Source organism: Saccopteryx leptura, chromosome 4 (genome assembly GCF_036850995.1).
Source record: "Saccopteryx leptura isolate mSacLep1 chromosome 4, mSacLep1_pri_phased_curated, whole genome shotgun sequence".
Classification (NCBI taxonomy): Eukaryota; Metazoa; Chordata; class Mammalia; order Chiroptera; family Emballonuridae; genus Saccopteryx; species Saccopteryx leptura.
The window spans coordinates 143,180,955-143,197,924 of record NC_089506.1 but is presented as its reverse complement, the minus strand read 5'-3'; positions in this window follow the sequence as shown (position 1 = coordinate 143,197,924).

The following is a 16,970-nucleotide window of genomic DNA, read 5'->3' as shown; positions in this document are numbered from 1 at the left end:
ATCATAAAATTTGTGCAAAACTTATTTAAATTCTATTCAGGCAAAAATTTGGGTTTGTAACTCTTGCATTTGTGACTTGTTGAGGACAATCTTGTTTGATGCTCCAGCAGTAGTCTGCTCATCACTAACAGCTCCAAGATTTTCTGGAAACTTATCAAGGTGACTGTTCATGAAGTGAATCTTACTACTCATGTTACATCCAATGTCCCAGAAAGCCAACAGCATCCTTTGAACCAGAAGTTCATAGTTTTCTGCTTTTTTTTGTTGCCAAGGAAGTTCTTTGTAACTGCCACAAAGGACTGCCATGCTACTTTCTCCTCCTTATTCATCTTCCTGGCAAATTCTTCATGTATGAGGGTTCGAATTTGAGGTCTGTCAAATACACTTGCTTTTATCTTCTCAAAAGACAAGGCAGGAAAAGCAGAAATAATATGTTAAAAGCATTTACTTTCTCTATTCAAAGCCTGAACAAACTGCTTCATTAAGCCAAGTTTGGTGTGAAGTGGGGAAAAAATGATCCTGTCTCAGTTAACTACAGGTTCATTCACAGTATTTTGCATCTCTACTTCCAGAGCTTCACGTTTCGGCCACTCCTTCTGTGTCCAGTGTTTCTCCCGAGCTTGGCTGACCCACAAACATAGAAAGCAAGGATACTTCATGAAACCTCTCTGTTGTCCTAGCAGGAAATTTGCCATTTTAAGATCCACACAAATGATCCAGTTATGCTCCTCATACTTCAGAAAATTGAGGACAATTTTTTATGTCATTTTTACTAAGTCGTTCAATTCGGGTTGGCTAAACTACTGAGGGGTTAATGACTGCTTGGCATCAGAGAAGACCCTTCAGATTCTACAACCATTTCCTCATGCATCTTATCAAAATACACTTGATCACCATGTTCACTTTCTCCATCCTTAGAAGAAATAAAGCCATTGAAAACTGGAACTGGGAGTGTCTCAGAGTGTGGGATATGTCATATTGCTGAAGGAATATTAGGATATGCGATCATATGCTGTTTTTTCTTGCCGATGCCCTTTGTATGGATCAGACAGAAATAACAGTCACTGCTGTGGTCCTTAGGTTCACGCCAAACCATGGGAATACCAAAAGACATTCCTTTGCGTTTTCCTTTTGTCCAGTCACAAAGCATTTCCTCACAATTATGACCCACATTATGAGGAGCCAAATTCCTGTCTTGATCGGCAAAAGGAACTTGAAAATAGGCAATATATGCACGTCACAAATGATGAAATATTGCACCTTTGAAGTTGAAGTGTGTAACAGCCACATGTATAACAGAAGGTGTCAGGACTATTCTTACATTTATGCCTATTCGAAGAAGCCATGATTCAATCTTAAAACAAAATAAGAGGGGGTTTTATCAGATAATAATTTTTTACATTTATAAACAACTACAATTATGTAAAAAGTGATGTTTGTAAAACATTAATTGCCTTGTGGTTATGTTCAATCCAAGAGTCATTGCCCTTTAACTCCAATTTAAAAATCAATGCATGCCATTAACTGTAACAAAAAGAAATTAAAATTGCATTAAAACTAGAACATACACTAAAAACTGGATTTCAGATTTGGAATCAGCAATGCAGAAATATATAGAAACAGTTCTAAAACCTCATGCAACATAAAACGAAAGAAAAAAAAATGTTTCCCAGTGTCATTTATAATCACATAATCTTTTCTCAGTCCTAAAATGCCATTAATTGCAAGATGATTTCGCTTTTAGTATGAGTCATTTGACAAACAAGATGCAATGCTGCATTAAATGTACATTGATTGCTTGACCTATCCAAATATTAAAATATAAAAAATGAAGTTGAGGAAATTTAGTTTATGCATACCTAGGGACAGTTTTCCTGTGTAATATACATACTTGCACACAAATGTGCATGTGTGTGCACTATCAATGCACTTACAGAGGGGAGGCAGGAGAAAGCAAGAGTGGTGGCTAGCTGGCCCCTTGCATACAGACTCCTCTGCTTCTTGAACTCTCTTCCACTGTTTAATTGCCTCAGGCATTCAGCTCTAGAGTGCAAAAGGAGACAAATACCCACCTACTTCTACATCAATACTCTAGCAGCTTAAAATACCTATCATCTAAAACATAGTTCTTTAAATACAACTGAAAATCTGTTACATAATGACAAAAAAGAAGAAAGAAGTACCTACTGCAGCACTTTTTAATGAAACAGATATGCACTCTGGACAAGATCTGTTGGAGAGGGGAAGGGACAAGCTTTGAAGATTTCATCCCCTCCCTCTGCTGCTTTTTAACTTTTCACAGTAGTTACTAAGCTTATATCTGCTCTGGGTTTCTGGTGCTTTAGAATCCTTTCAAAATATTTAATTACCTAATACCAAGGAAAGGAAAAAAGATAGTAACACCTAAAGAAAATCATATAAATTACATTTTTGTTTGAAAGCCCTCAGTTAAATATTAACTAAATGAACTAGATAGATTTTCCTTCCCAAAATATACTGTTAATACTTATAAAGCTTGGGAGAGGAGTGGGAAGACTATCTATTTATTCAGTGAACTTCACAGAGTCTCATAAACAATTTACCCAGTAAATCCAAAGCAAAAATAAACTATATAATTTATCCTAATACTCTCTGTAGGCCTGCATATGGTTGTGGTTACATGTAAACACAACTGCCTTATTTTTGAGAAGAAAAAAATGTAAGGAGAGCTATGTAGTATCCAGAGAGAAGATTTATGCTAAGTCTCATGAAGCCGTGAAGCCCACTTGATTTTGATAAAGTCATTTGAACATAGTTTGTGCCATCATAAAAAAATAAAACTATTTCCATAAAGAATATTTTAAAAATTGAACCACAATGAGGTTATAAAAAAATAAACTCCCAAATGTAAAGAAAAATGTGAGATGACGTCAGAGTAATGGCGGGATAGGAAGCGATACCGATAAATCTCCCCCAAAACTCAACAAGATCTTCAACCAGAAACAGAAAAACCTATACTTGGAGCCTCCAGATGCTTCGTAATACACCCAAAGGTATGGTCAAGTAAAAAATTGGCTAAATATATAACCAAACCCCGAAGGAAATAGGGAGTAAGAAATGCTCCGCCTTCCTTACTAACCTAAACAGGGCGGCTTTCTCTGGTAACTGTGAATATAGAAACTGAGGCGGGCAAAGGGGGTGAATAGATCCAGGTTGCGGCACAAACGGCTGAACCAGGCTGTGGCACGGAGATCCAAGCCGAGGAAAAACGGATCCTGTGGCAACCCGGGCAATACAAGCTAACACTCGTGCCAAACCCAAACAAAGAAAGACAAGCGGGGCAGCCATTTTACCTGGTCTCCTGGTCGGCGTGCGCGCAGTTAGTGGGCGAGAGATTTCTTCCTAGGCCCCGAGAGTGGGTGCCCGTGTTGCCCCACGGAGAGGCCGGGTCAGAGGCCTTTCTGTGGGCCGAGGGCAGAGTCTCTGGGCAGCCCCAGCGCCCTGGGAAAGCCACACACGGGAGGGAGTGAGAACTAATTCCAATGGTGGAGATTTTCCGTGCTGGAGGGGGTTTCACTCAGAGGGAAACGCGGCCGGCCTCATATCCTGGTGTTCGCGCACAGATAGTGAGTGAGAGATTCCTCCGAGTGCCTCGGCAGTGCGCGCCCGTGTTATCGCAAAGAGGGGCAGAGTCAGGGGCCTTTGTGTGGGCAAAAGTGGAATCTCAGACCGCCCCAGCGTCTTGCAAAAGCCATGCATGGGGACGGAGCGAGAGCGAATTCCAACACTGCAACTTTTCCATGCGGTTGGGGGTTTCACTCAGAGCGTGAGACTGCTGGCCGGATATCCTGGTCTGCATACGCAGCCAGTGAGTGAGAGTTTTCTCCAAGCACCCCGGAAGTGGGCGCCCGCCTGTGTTACCGGACAGAGTGGCAGAGCCAGAGGTCTTTGAGTGGGCGGAAAGCCCGCCTGATTATGCTAGCAGCTCTGACTGACTGAGCCTTACCCAGAGCCCTGTGCTAGGTGGAAATAGAGTGGGGAGTTGCCAGCTCTTTGAGCCTCTTACTATCCAGGCAGAGGCAGCAGCAACCCCATAGCTGGATTATCAGGCAACTAATTGAGGAAGGAAAGACTAGGAGAAAGGCTCCAGGAACACGGACTCTCTCACTGTCGGAGCCTATAAATGCTAATGAGCCTCGACTGCCAACAAGACTAAAGCACAATACATGACATTGCCATAGAGACTTATCAACTGCAAACCTCTACCTGAGCGTGCCAAAGGGGCAGAAGCCGGGGTACAGAGTCACCGACCAGAAAGAGGGAGAGAAAAGAAAAAGCAAGAAGATAACCTCTCAAAATCAAGAATAACCTGAAGACTTTATAACCTATCCCATTTTATTATATTTGTTCGTTTGTTTCTCTTATCTTCATTCTTGATACTTTTTTTCCTCCTCCAATTTGGCCTATTAACTCTCTGCCGGTCTTACTCTCTCCTCTCCTTGAACTACACTACCCATAAGTGTTACATCTCCCATTATCTTTTCTCTCCTCTTCCTCTCTCTCTATGAGGGTTGCATTCCAAAACCCTTAACTCTCTCTCTCTCTCTCTCTCTCCTTTCTTTTTTCTTCTTTTAGTGGTTCCCTCTTTTTTTCTCTCTTTCTTTTCTTCCTCTATATTAGTTTCTTCCTTTCTCCTTTACATCTCCTCTCATTCAAACCTCAATAACAAACAAATTATCTTATCTGGGACTCAAACTTATGTTTGTGGTATTTGGGGGGGTTTTTACTTCACCCTTTTAACTCACTAGCAGTTCTCCCATCCCTGGCTCTCCATTTTATCTAGTTCTTGTTCCACTAAATACAATAGTATTTTTTTAATTTGTCCCCCCATTTTTCTGTTTTCCTCTTATTCCTCTCATCATAACTCTTAGACGATCAACACCTAAAAGCAAATCATTTTATTCTTGACCCAAATTTTTTCCTTATTTGCTTTTTGTGGGTCCATGCGCTCTTGTTTCTTTTTTTTTATTATTTTTTTATTTCTTTTTTTGCCCCTTTATTACTTTTCCCCAATTCAGGCCCTCCATCACAGGCATTGTTTGTTATAATTCACAGTTCACCACAAGATTTTCTCAAGAAAGAGGGGAGAGGAGAGGAGAGGAAAAAAGGAGGGGGGGAATAATTTCCTTTTTTAAAAATTTTTATTTTATTTTATTTTTCTTTATTTCATTATTAATTTTTTTTTTTAAAAAAAACTCTTTTCGATTTTCTATTTTTTTATTATTTTTTTATTTTTTTTTAACTTTTTATTCTTTATTAAATCTCATTAATACTATCAACAAAACCACCCTCAGATGCCATTAAGGAAGAGAAAATCGAATATCATGGATACAAAAGAAAGAGAGGTAACACAGCTAGATGAGGAAAAATCTATGGAGAAAAAATTTAATATATTGGAAACCTTGGAGCTAAATGACAGAGAATTCAAGATAGAAATCCTAAAAATCCTCTGAGATATACAAGAAAACACAGAAAGGCAATTTAGGGAGCTCAGAAAACAACTCAATGAACACAAAGAATATATGTCCAAGGAAATTGAAACTATAAAAACAAATCAAACAGTGATGAAAAACTGAATTCACGAGCTGAAAAACGAAGTAACAAGCTTAGCTAATAGAACAGGTCAGATAGAAGAGAGGATTAGTGAAATAGAAGACAAGCAAATTGAGGCACAACAGAGAGAAGAAGAAAGAGACTCAAAAATTAAAAAAAATGAGATAGCCCTACAAGAATTATCTGACTCCATCAAAAAGAATAACATAAGAATAATAGGTATATCAGAGGGATAAGAGAGAGAAAATGGAATGGAGAACATACTCAAACAAATAATAGATGAGAACTTCCAAGCCTGTGGAAAGAAATAAAGCCTCAAGTTCAAGAAGCAAACAGAACTCCGAGTTTTCTTAACCCCAACAAACCTACTCCAAGGCATATCATAATGAAATTGACACAAACCAACAGCAAAGAAAAAATTCTCAAGGCAGCCAGGGAAAAGAAGAATACAACATATAAAGGAAGGCCCATTAGATTATCATCAGATTTCTCAACAGAAACTCTACAAGCTAGAAGAGAGTGGACCCCAATATTTAAAGTCCTGAAAGAGAGGAACTTTCAGCCACGAATACTATACCCATCAAAGCTACCCTTCAAATATGAAGGAGAAATAAAAACATTCACAGATACAGAGAAGATGAGGGAATTTATCATCAGAAAACCCCCACTCCAGGAATTACTAAAGGGGGTTCTCCAATCAGATACAAAGAACAAAAAAAAAACAGAGCCAGAAGTAAATGCTCCAAGAAGAACACAATAAAACCAAATTTAAACTGTGACAACAACAAAAAGAAAGAGGGGGAGAAGATGGAGATTAACAGTAGCAAAGGACGATGGAGTGCAAAAGTACTCACAAAATAGTTTGCTACAATGAACAGGGTAGGGACCCTTTTCATTACTCAAAGGTAACCACCATTATAAAAACCACCACAGAAGCACATGAGATAAAAAAGATAGCAACAGAGGAAAGATAAATGGAATACAACCAAATAAAAACAAAAGATAGAAAAACGAAAGAGAAGGATCAAACAAGACACAAAACTAACAGAAAGCAAGATATAAAATGGCAATAGGGAACTCACAAGTATCAATAATTACACTAAATGTAAATGGATTAAACTCACCAATAAAAAGGCACAGAGTAGCAGAATGGATTAAAAAAGAAAATCCAACTGTATGCTGCCTACAGGAAACTCATCTAAGTAACAAGGGTAAAAACCAATTCAAAGTGAAAGGCTGGAAAACAATACTCCAATCAAATAACGTCCAAAAAAAAGCAGGTGTAGCAATACTCATATCGGATAATGCTGACTACAAGACAGGAAAAGTACTCAGAGACAAAAATGGCCATTTCATAATGGCTAAGGGGACACTGAATCAAGAAGACATAACAATTCTTAATATATATGCACCAAACCAAGGAGCACCAAAATATATAAGAGAGCTACTTATTGATCTTAAAACAAAAACTGACAAAAACACAATCATACTTGGAGACCTCAATACACCGCTGACGGCTCTAGATCGGTCATCCAAACAGAGAATCAACAAAGACATAGTGGCCTTAAACAAAACACTAGAGCACCTGGATATGATAGACATCTACAGGACATTTCATCTCAAAGTGACTGAGTATACATTTTTCTCCAGTGTACATGGATCATTCTCAAGAATTGACCATATGTTGGGCCACAAAAACAACATCAGCATATTCAGAAAAATCGAAGTTGTACCAAGCATATTTTCTGATCATAAAGCCTTGAAACTAGAATTCAACTGCAAAAAAGAGGGAAAAAATCCCACAAAAATGTGAAAACTAAACAACATACTTTTAAAAAATGAATGGGTCAAAGAATAAATAAGTGCAGAGATCAAAAGATATATACAGACTAATGAAAATGACAATACAACATATCAGAATCTATGGGATGCAGCAAAAGCAGTGATAAGAGGGCATATATGAACAAACAAGAGAGAGCCCAAGTGAACCACTTAACTTCCCACCTTAAGGAACTAGAAAAAGAAGAACAAAGACAACCCGAAACCAGCTGAAGAAAGGAGATAATAAAAATCAGAGCAGAAATAAATGAATTAGAACAGAAAACTATAGAAACAATTAATAGAACAAGGAGCTGGTTCTTTGAAAAGATCAACAAAATTGACAAACCCTTGGCAAGACTTACCAAGGAAAAAAGAGAAAGAACTCATATAAACAAAATCCAAAATGAAAGAGGAGAAATCACCACGGACACCGTAGATATACAAAGAATTATTGTAGAATACTATGAAAACCTTTATGCCACTAAATTCAACAACCTAGAAGAAATGGATAAATTCCTAGATCAATACAACCTTCCTAGACTGAGTCAAGAAGAAGCAGGAAGCCTAAACAGACCTATCAGTAGAGAAGAAATAGAAAAAAACATTAAAAACCTCCCCAAAAATAAAAGTCCAGGCCCTGACGGCTATACCAGCGAATTTTATAAAACATTCAAAGAAGACTTGGTTCCTATTCTACTGAAAGTCTTCCAAAAAATTGAAGAAGTAGCAATACTTCCAAACACATTTTATGAGGCCAACATAACCCTCATACCAAAACCAGGCAATGATGGCACAAAAAAAGAAAACTACAGACCAATATCTCTAATGAATACAGATGCTAAAATACTAAACAAAATACTAGCAAATCGAATACAACAACATATTAAAAAAATAATACATTATGATCAAGTGGGATTCATCCCAGAATCTCAAGGATGGTTCAACATAAGTAAAACAGTTAATGTAATACACCATATCAACAAAACAAAGAACAAAAACCACATGATCTTATCAATAGACACAGAAAAGGCTTTCGATAAAATACAACACAATTTTATGTTTAAGATTCTCAACAAAATGGGTATAGAAGGAAAATATCTCAACATGATAAAGGCCATATATGATAAACCATCAGCTAACATCATATTATATGGCACTAAACTGAAGGCTTTTCCCCTTAAATCAGGAACAAGACAGGGTTGTCCACTCTCTCCACTCTTATTTAATGTGGTACTAGAGGTTCTAGCCAGAGCAATCAGACAAGACAAAGAAATAAAAGGCATCCATATTGGAAAAGAAGAAGTAAACGTATCACTTTTTGCAGATGATATGATCCATACATCGGAAACCCCAAAGAATCCACAAAAAGACTACTAGAAACAGTAAGCCAATACAGTAAGGTCGCAGGATACAAAATTAACATACAGAAGTCAATAGCCTTTCTATATGCCAACAATGAAACAACTGAGAAGGAACTCAAAACAATAATCCCCGTCACGATTGCAACAACAAAAAAAAAATACTTAGGAATAAACATAACAAAGAATGTAAAGGACTTATATAATGAAAACTATAAACCATTGTTAAGGGAAATTGAAAAAGATATAATGAGATGGAAGAATATACCTTGTTCTTGGCTAGGATGAATAAATATAATCAAGATGGCTGTATTACCCAAAGCAATATACAAATTTAATGCAATTCCCATCAAAATTCCAATGACGTTTTTTAAAGAAATAGAGCAAAAAATCATCAGATTTATATGGAACTATAAAAAACCCCGAATAGCCAAAGCAATCCTAAAGAAAAAGAATGAAGCTGGGGGCATTACAATACCTGACTTCAAACTATATTATAGGGCCACGACAATAAAAACAGCATGGTATTGGCAGAAAAATAGACACTCAGACCAATGAAACAGAATAGAAAGTCCAGAAATAAAACCACATATATATAGTCAAATAATTTTTGACAAAGGGGCCAACAACACACAATGGAGAAAAGAAAGCCTCTTCAATAAATGGTGCTGGGAAAACTGGAAAGCCACATGCAAAAGAATGAAACTGGACTACAGTCTGTCCCCCTGTACAAAAATTAACTCAAAATGGATCAAAGATCTAAACATGAGACCTGAAACAATTAAGTACATAGAAGAAGACATAGGTACTCAACTCATAGACCTGGGTTTTAAAGAGCATTTTATGAATTTGACTCCACAGGCAAGAGAAGTGAAGGCAAAAATTAATGAATGGGACTACATCAGACTAAGAAGTTTTTGCTCAGCAAGAGAAACTGATAACAAAATAAACAGAAAGCCAACTAAATGGGAAATGATATTTTCAAACAACAGCTCAGATAAGGGCCTAATATCCAAAATATACAAAGAACTCATAAAACTCAACAACAAACAAACAAACAATCCAATAAAAAAATGGGAAGAGGATATGAACAGACACTTCTCCCAGGAAGAAATACAAATGGCCAACAGATATATGAAAAGATGCTCATCTTCTTTAGCTATTAGAGAAATGCAAATCAAAACGGCAATGAGATACCACCTCACACCTGTTCGATTAGCTGTCATTAGCAAGACAGGTAATAGCAAATGTTGGAGAGGCTGTGGAGAAAAATGAACCCTCATCCACTGTTGGTGGGAATGTAAAGTAGTACAACCATTATGGAAGAAAGTATGGTGGTTCCTCAAAAAACTGAAAATAGAACTACCTTATGACCCAGCAATCCCTCTACTGGGTATATATCCCAAAAACTGAGAAACATTGATACGTAAAGACACATGCAGCCCCATGTTTATTGCAGCATTGTTCACAGTGGCCAGGACATGGAAACAACCAAAAAGCCCATCAATAGATGACTGGATAAAGAAGATGTGGCACATATACACTATGGAATACTACTCAGCCATAAGAAATGATGACATCGGAACATTTACAGCAAAATGATGGGATCTTGATAACATGATACGAAGCGAAATAAGTAAATCAGAAAAAAACAGAAACTGTATTATTCCATACGTAGGTGGGACATAATAGTGAAACTAAGAGACATTGATAAGAGTGTGGTGGTTACGGGGGGGGGGTGAGGGGGGAATGGGAGAGGGAAAGGGGGTGGGGAGGGGCACAAAGAAAACAAGATAGAAGGTGACAGAGGACAATCTGACTTTGGGTGGTGGGTGTGCAACATAATTGAATGACAAGATAACCTGGACTTGTTATCTTTGAATATATGTATCCTGATTTATTGATGTCACCCCATTAAAAAAATAAAATTATTAAAAAAAAAAAAAGAAAAATGTGTAAAAGTACTGGAAATTGTGAACTAATGAGTATCTCCAGTTGTTACATTTTTATGTACACGAACACTACTCCTAAGTATGATCAATCTCTCTAGAATAAGAGTGTACTCTTCTGTTTCTATGTATATTCAGGGTTTAACCCGACACAGAGTAGGCACTTAATAAAGTGTTGATGCTTTATTTATCTATTCAATCTAGTGAGTTGCAACTATGGTACTAAGATGGAACAAATATAGGTCCTGTCTTCAAGGAACTATCAGTCCTAGAGAGTAAATATGATGCATGAAATATATGTGACTATAATATATACAGACATATAAAATTTTAAAACAAACTGAGAAGAGGAAAGTGTTAAGAGTCTAAATATAGACAAAATCCAATTGAAAGTTCAAAGGAAGGAATTTGGTAAATGGGAGTCTTTCTGAAGGAGGTAGAATCCAGTAGCAATAGGAAGAAAAAATTGAGTCAAGGCTGGAGCATTACTTTGGAAGCAAATATGATAACAAAAGGAATTCCACATAAAAAGAATTAGGTTCTTTGAAATATTGAAGTATTTAAAATTGTTTTTAGCCTGACCTGTGGTGGCACAGTGGATAAAGCGTCGACCTGGAATGCTGAGGTTGCCGGTTCAAAACCCTGGGCCTGCCCGGTCAAGGCATATATGGGAGTTGATGCTTCCTGCTCCTCCCCCCTTTCTTTCTCTCTCTCTCTCTTCTCTAAAATGAATAAATAAATAAATAAATAATTGTTTTCAGAGGTTTTCTTCTGTGCTCATCTATGCAATATAATCTATCCAATAAATTAATGCTTTTCCTAGAAAAACTAAACACATACGTAAAGTATAAATTCTTATTTGTCTGTCTATTCACTTAATCAACATTTGTCTAGTATTAACTGTTTTAGCATAGTGAACTAAAAGCACTGTTAAAAGGTATTAAAATAGCCTGACCAGGTGGTGGCGCAGTGGATGGAGCGTCGAACTGGGATGCGGAAGGACCCAGGTTCGAGACCCCGAGGTCGCCAGCTTGAGCGTGGGCTCATCTGGCTTGAGCAAAGAGCTCACCAGCTTGGACCCAAGGTCGCTGGCTCCATCAGGGGGTTACTCGGTCTGCTGAAGGCCCACGGTCAAGGCACATGTGAGAAAGCAATCAATGAACAACTAAGAAGTCACAACGCGCAACGAGAAACTGATAATTGATGCTTCTCATCTCTCTCCGTTCTTGTCTGTCTGTCCCTGTCTATCTCTGCCTCTGTAAAAAAAAACAAAAAACAAAAACAAAAAAAAAAAAAAAAAAAGGTATTAAAATAAATGAGACAAAATTTGTGTTCTCAAGGATCTTACTATTTATTAAGCATGGCAGTCATTATTAAGTTAGATTCTGTTAATTAAAAAGTTCCACAGTAGTTGTGTTTGGCATTTTATTTTTAAAAAATATGAAATAGCTTACCAATTTTATCAAGTTAAAATACAGGTGATTCCTGACTTAACAACATCAAAGCTCTTATAAGTACATCCTTTGATGTTATCAAGTTAGGGTTTCATTCCTGAAAAAACATTTAATAGCATAGTATACTAAAGTTATTCATGAAGGTAAATTAAAATAAAACATAAATATGTTTAATATACACATACTAAGTATATGTAAGGAAGGTTGAATAATAAAAAAGCCACAATGTAAATATTCTTTTGGTTTCCGTAATTGTTACTATGGATATTTTAATTATGATAAAAAAGATAATAAAAGCAGAATGATATATTTTAAGATACTGTTAATTCTGGACTTTCCCATGGAATAAAACTAAATTTAATGATTTTGAGTTTTCATTCTGTTTTTAGAAAGCACTACAATTTTCTATATTGCTTCATTTCATAATTTATATGACCTAGTTGGTAAAATTTTGTGATACAGAATTTATATTTGAGCTGTTTCTTTACATTCTAGATAAATAGGGAACTGAAAGTCTCTTGATAACAGTAAAATAATATATAGATTGACTAGAATATACTATAAAATCTGGAGATCATTTCAGCCATAACATATAAATTTGGTGGTTAAAGCAAAATAATTGAGTAAAGAGAAAAGAACAAGTGTGCACAATTAGAGACATCATTATTGACAATAAGTTAGATAGCACATTATTGCCTAAACAAATATAATTATAGTTTGTGTATCTCCAAGTTTTTCTGCTTTACAAATCCCTATTTAAGACTTGAAACTTAAGACTTATTAATACTGTTTTTCCTCGGAATTTGTACAGCATAGGACATTGTCCTCTTGTTATCACAAGTGTATGACTATATGTCGCAGGCATTATTTTTCTATACTCAGATACAACCATGATTTTTTTATACAAGGTGTACCCTGGAGAGCACTGGACAAGGTTGTTCTTTTTATAAAATAAGTAATTCCTGAGGAAGGCTTTTTCCTCTTTGATGCTATTATAGTACTGATTTGGTTATTAATCTACTAAGGTGATCATGCCCTATTTTTAATTCCTGCTTAGCCGCATGCAAATGATTCTCTTAAGGACCTATATCAATATACCTGATTAATGTATTTACTTCATTGTTATTTTTAAAAAAGAATATGGACATTTGAATATGTAAAAAATGAAAATTTGTCATTGAAATCTCCATTCTACATTCTATGATATTTCCCCTAAGCTGTTCTGCACCTGATTAGTTGCATGGTTTTAGTACCCATTAAAATAGGTCTGACACTTCAACAAAAAATAAATTGTGCCTAAAATTGAGACTATTAAAATTCTACAGTGCAATCCAGAAGCCAGCAGTGGCCTTGCAGAAGACCTGTAAAGAACAAAAAATAAAAACTTAAAATGTGATGTCCTGTTTGTTGTGGTACACTAACAACTTAAGCTCCAGAAGTCAGTTTTATCAGGTTATAACTTATAAAACCAATGTTGATGAGAACTAACTTTGTGTCACTTAGAAATATTTCCTTTGGAAATATTTTCAGGACAAATATAGTCATCTTCATTATAATTAGTATTCTTTTCTATATGTGGGTATTTACAGGGCAAACTAGCAAAAAAAGATGACTTGCTTTTTCTGTTTTTTTATGTTTGTTTGTTTTTTAGTGAGAGACAGACAGAAAAAAATAGGCTGGAAGGGAGAGAGATAAGAAACATCAATTCTTTATTGAGGCACCTTAATGATTGCTTTCTCATCTGTGTCTTGACCGGGAGGGGGGGATGGCTCCAGGAGAGCAAGTGACCTCTTGCTCAAGCCAGCAACCTTGGAATCAAGCCAGCGACCATGGGGTCATATCTGTGACCCCACACTCAAGTCGGCAACCTCAGGATTTAGAGCCCGGGTCCTCAGCATCCAAGGCCAACTCTCTATCCACTGTGCCACCATCTGGTCAGGCAAGAAAGATGATAATTTCATGCTTTAGAAGTTATCTGTTCTAAAAATAAATCTGTAACAAAGATGTCTTTTCACACATACATTTTATATTGATAGAAGAAAGAGCAGTATTTTCTTCTAAGATAAAAAGGCAAAATTAATGCAGGAATTCAAAGGAATGGAAAAGGAGTTCAGCATCTTTAAAAACTAACCTCCTTTCACAGTATCCATTGCTGCTGCCATCATTATAAACATTCCCCAGACCTTGAAATATCTCCCCTAAAGCCCAAAGTCATGTCACTACAGCATGTGAGCATTTCTACATAAATGTACCCACATTTTATTACAATCTACTCTCCTTTTTACATACAAAGATTTGAGCTCTTAGAGTTTATTCAATTAAACAGAATTCTCACCTCCAGCTTGAAGCATGCAAATACATCAAGGTTTCAAACCTGAGATATGTAGGTAAGGAAATTCTCTTTCACCAAATTGGAGCTGCAAGTCTAGATTCCAAAACTTATCGTGTTGACTTAGGGATAAGATGCAGCAGGCAGTACAGATGACTAACCTAATGTTGTCTGGTCTATTCGTCTATTCTTTTCAACAGGGAAGGCTGGGATGGGGGATGATAGCTGAGATATAAAAACTCACCAGATTACACATTTATAAAATGTTTCCACTGTACTCTTGTGGTTAGTATTCCATATGGAGTGGATAAGTGAAAGCGGAGTGGGAGAGGCAACTGAAAATTAATAATAAACAACATGAAAATTTGTTTGCAAAAAAGAATCTGTTCTATTGCGAAGATAGTCACTCTATAAAAATTCCAAGTGTGCTTTACTTAGCTACCAGAAAAAATGGTCCACATTCAAGTGAGTTGAATTCAAGGTAGGAAAGCTATAGCTGAAATTTATATTATACCTACCTATGTTTTGCAAGTCTACTAGATTCTGAATAATTCTTATACTGTTACTTGTCTTCTATACCTAACATACTCCTAAAAACTATCATATGATTTGGGAGACTGTTCAGTAGAGAAACTGCTGATTATCCTCAAGAAGTTATTCTTGTGATGTATGTCTGAATAAATATACATTGTAAAATTTCTATTTCTAAATCCCACAGTTCACCATTATATGTCAAACAGCCTTCTCTCTGCCAAAATCTTCACGATAGAAACACAATGCCAATTAATTGATTATAGTTGTTCAAATCTGTCAAAAAATAGAATTATTTAAATATTTTTATTATATGTGGCTTAAGTGTCTGTTTGTCGCCGATAGCTTATTGGTTGCTTGTGTAACTGTACTAGCCAATGGGGTGAAGTTGCCACGGCTGAATGCAAATTGAGTGGGTCAGGGGGAAGGTGAACATTTGTTTGCATTGGCAATCATCTGCTTTTGAAACAATTTAAGGCTGAACGCAAATTGAGCGTGTCAGGGGGAAGGTGAACATTTGTTTGCATTGGCAATCATCTGTTTTACATAAAAACTACGTCTTAACGTAATTTCTTTTAAGAATGCCTCCTAGAAAATACAGCACTGAAGAGGAGAGAAAAGGAGCTAAAGCTGCACAAAAACGGCTTTCTCGACAAAAAGAAACCACTGAGCAGAGAAAGACAAGGCTTGCTTCAGTCGCAGAGCAAATGCGTTTTTCTCGGCAAAATGAGACTGGTGAGCATAAAGAAACAAGGCTTGCCTCAGATGCAAGACAAAAAAGCCTGTCTCGACAAAATGAGTCCCTTGAACAAAGGCAGGAGAGAAATGCAAAAGAATGACAGAGTAATGCTGACCGAAACGCAAAAAGAATTAAAACAGTTTTAAATGGAGAAACTTTAATTTTTGAGCATTCCTCTGGTGACATGAATATTAAATGTGTACACTATCAGTCCTTAAACTTCAAGTTAGAAACTAATCAATTTGACCGTGGCAAGAAAGGATTTTCTCAACGTTGCAAGTATGGAAACATTGTAAAAAATGATGGAAAGATCTACACAGGAAATGTTGTGTACAAAGAGATCTTTGACATGTGAATTAACATTTTATTATTTAAATCACCTTTATTTATTGAGCTAGTGGTGGCTCTTAAGAAATGTACCACCAGTGGTTTCCTTCATTGCACTCTACTTTAAGCAATTAAGCAAGTAGAAGGGGGAAACCCCGTGGGGCACTAAGCAAAGGGGCGTCCTCGCTGCCTGCCTTGGGTAATTCAGTTTGAATTAGCAGACACTTTTGCACAAATCATTTTAATTACAATTTATAATATCTAGAACAGCAGTCATTTCATATGACCGCCAGGCTTTCTAGTATTTATATATAGAAAGAAAGCCAAACAGTCCAATTAAAAAGGATAAGGATATACAAATAGACATAATTCTTCTCTGAACAGTATGACAGTTCCTCAAAAAATTAAGAATAGACTTACCATATAACCCAGCAATCCCTGTTTTGCATATCTAACCAAAAAACTCAAAAACAAAATTTACAAAGGTATTCACACCCCTAAGTGCATTGCAGCATTATTCAGAGTGGCCAAGGCATGGAAACAAACAAAGTGTCCTTCAATAGAGAACTGGATAAAAGATGTCATATGTATACTATGGAATACTATGCAGCTATAAGAAAAGATAAATTCTGTTATTTGTGACAACACCTTGAGAATATTATGCTAAGAAAAAAGCTAAGAAGAAGAAAGATGGCAACGGAGTAGGCAGACGTTCCAACCACCGCCTCCCAGGACCAAAATGGAGTGCAACTTAATTTAAGAACAATCATCTTGAAAAACCAACTTTGGACTAAATGAAGAGAATTCTATAACCAAGGATCACAGAAGCCACACTGAGACTGGTAGGAAGGGCAGAGACACGGAAACGGC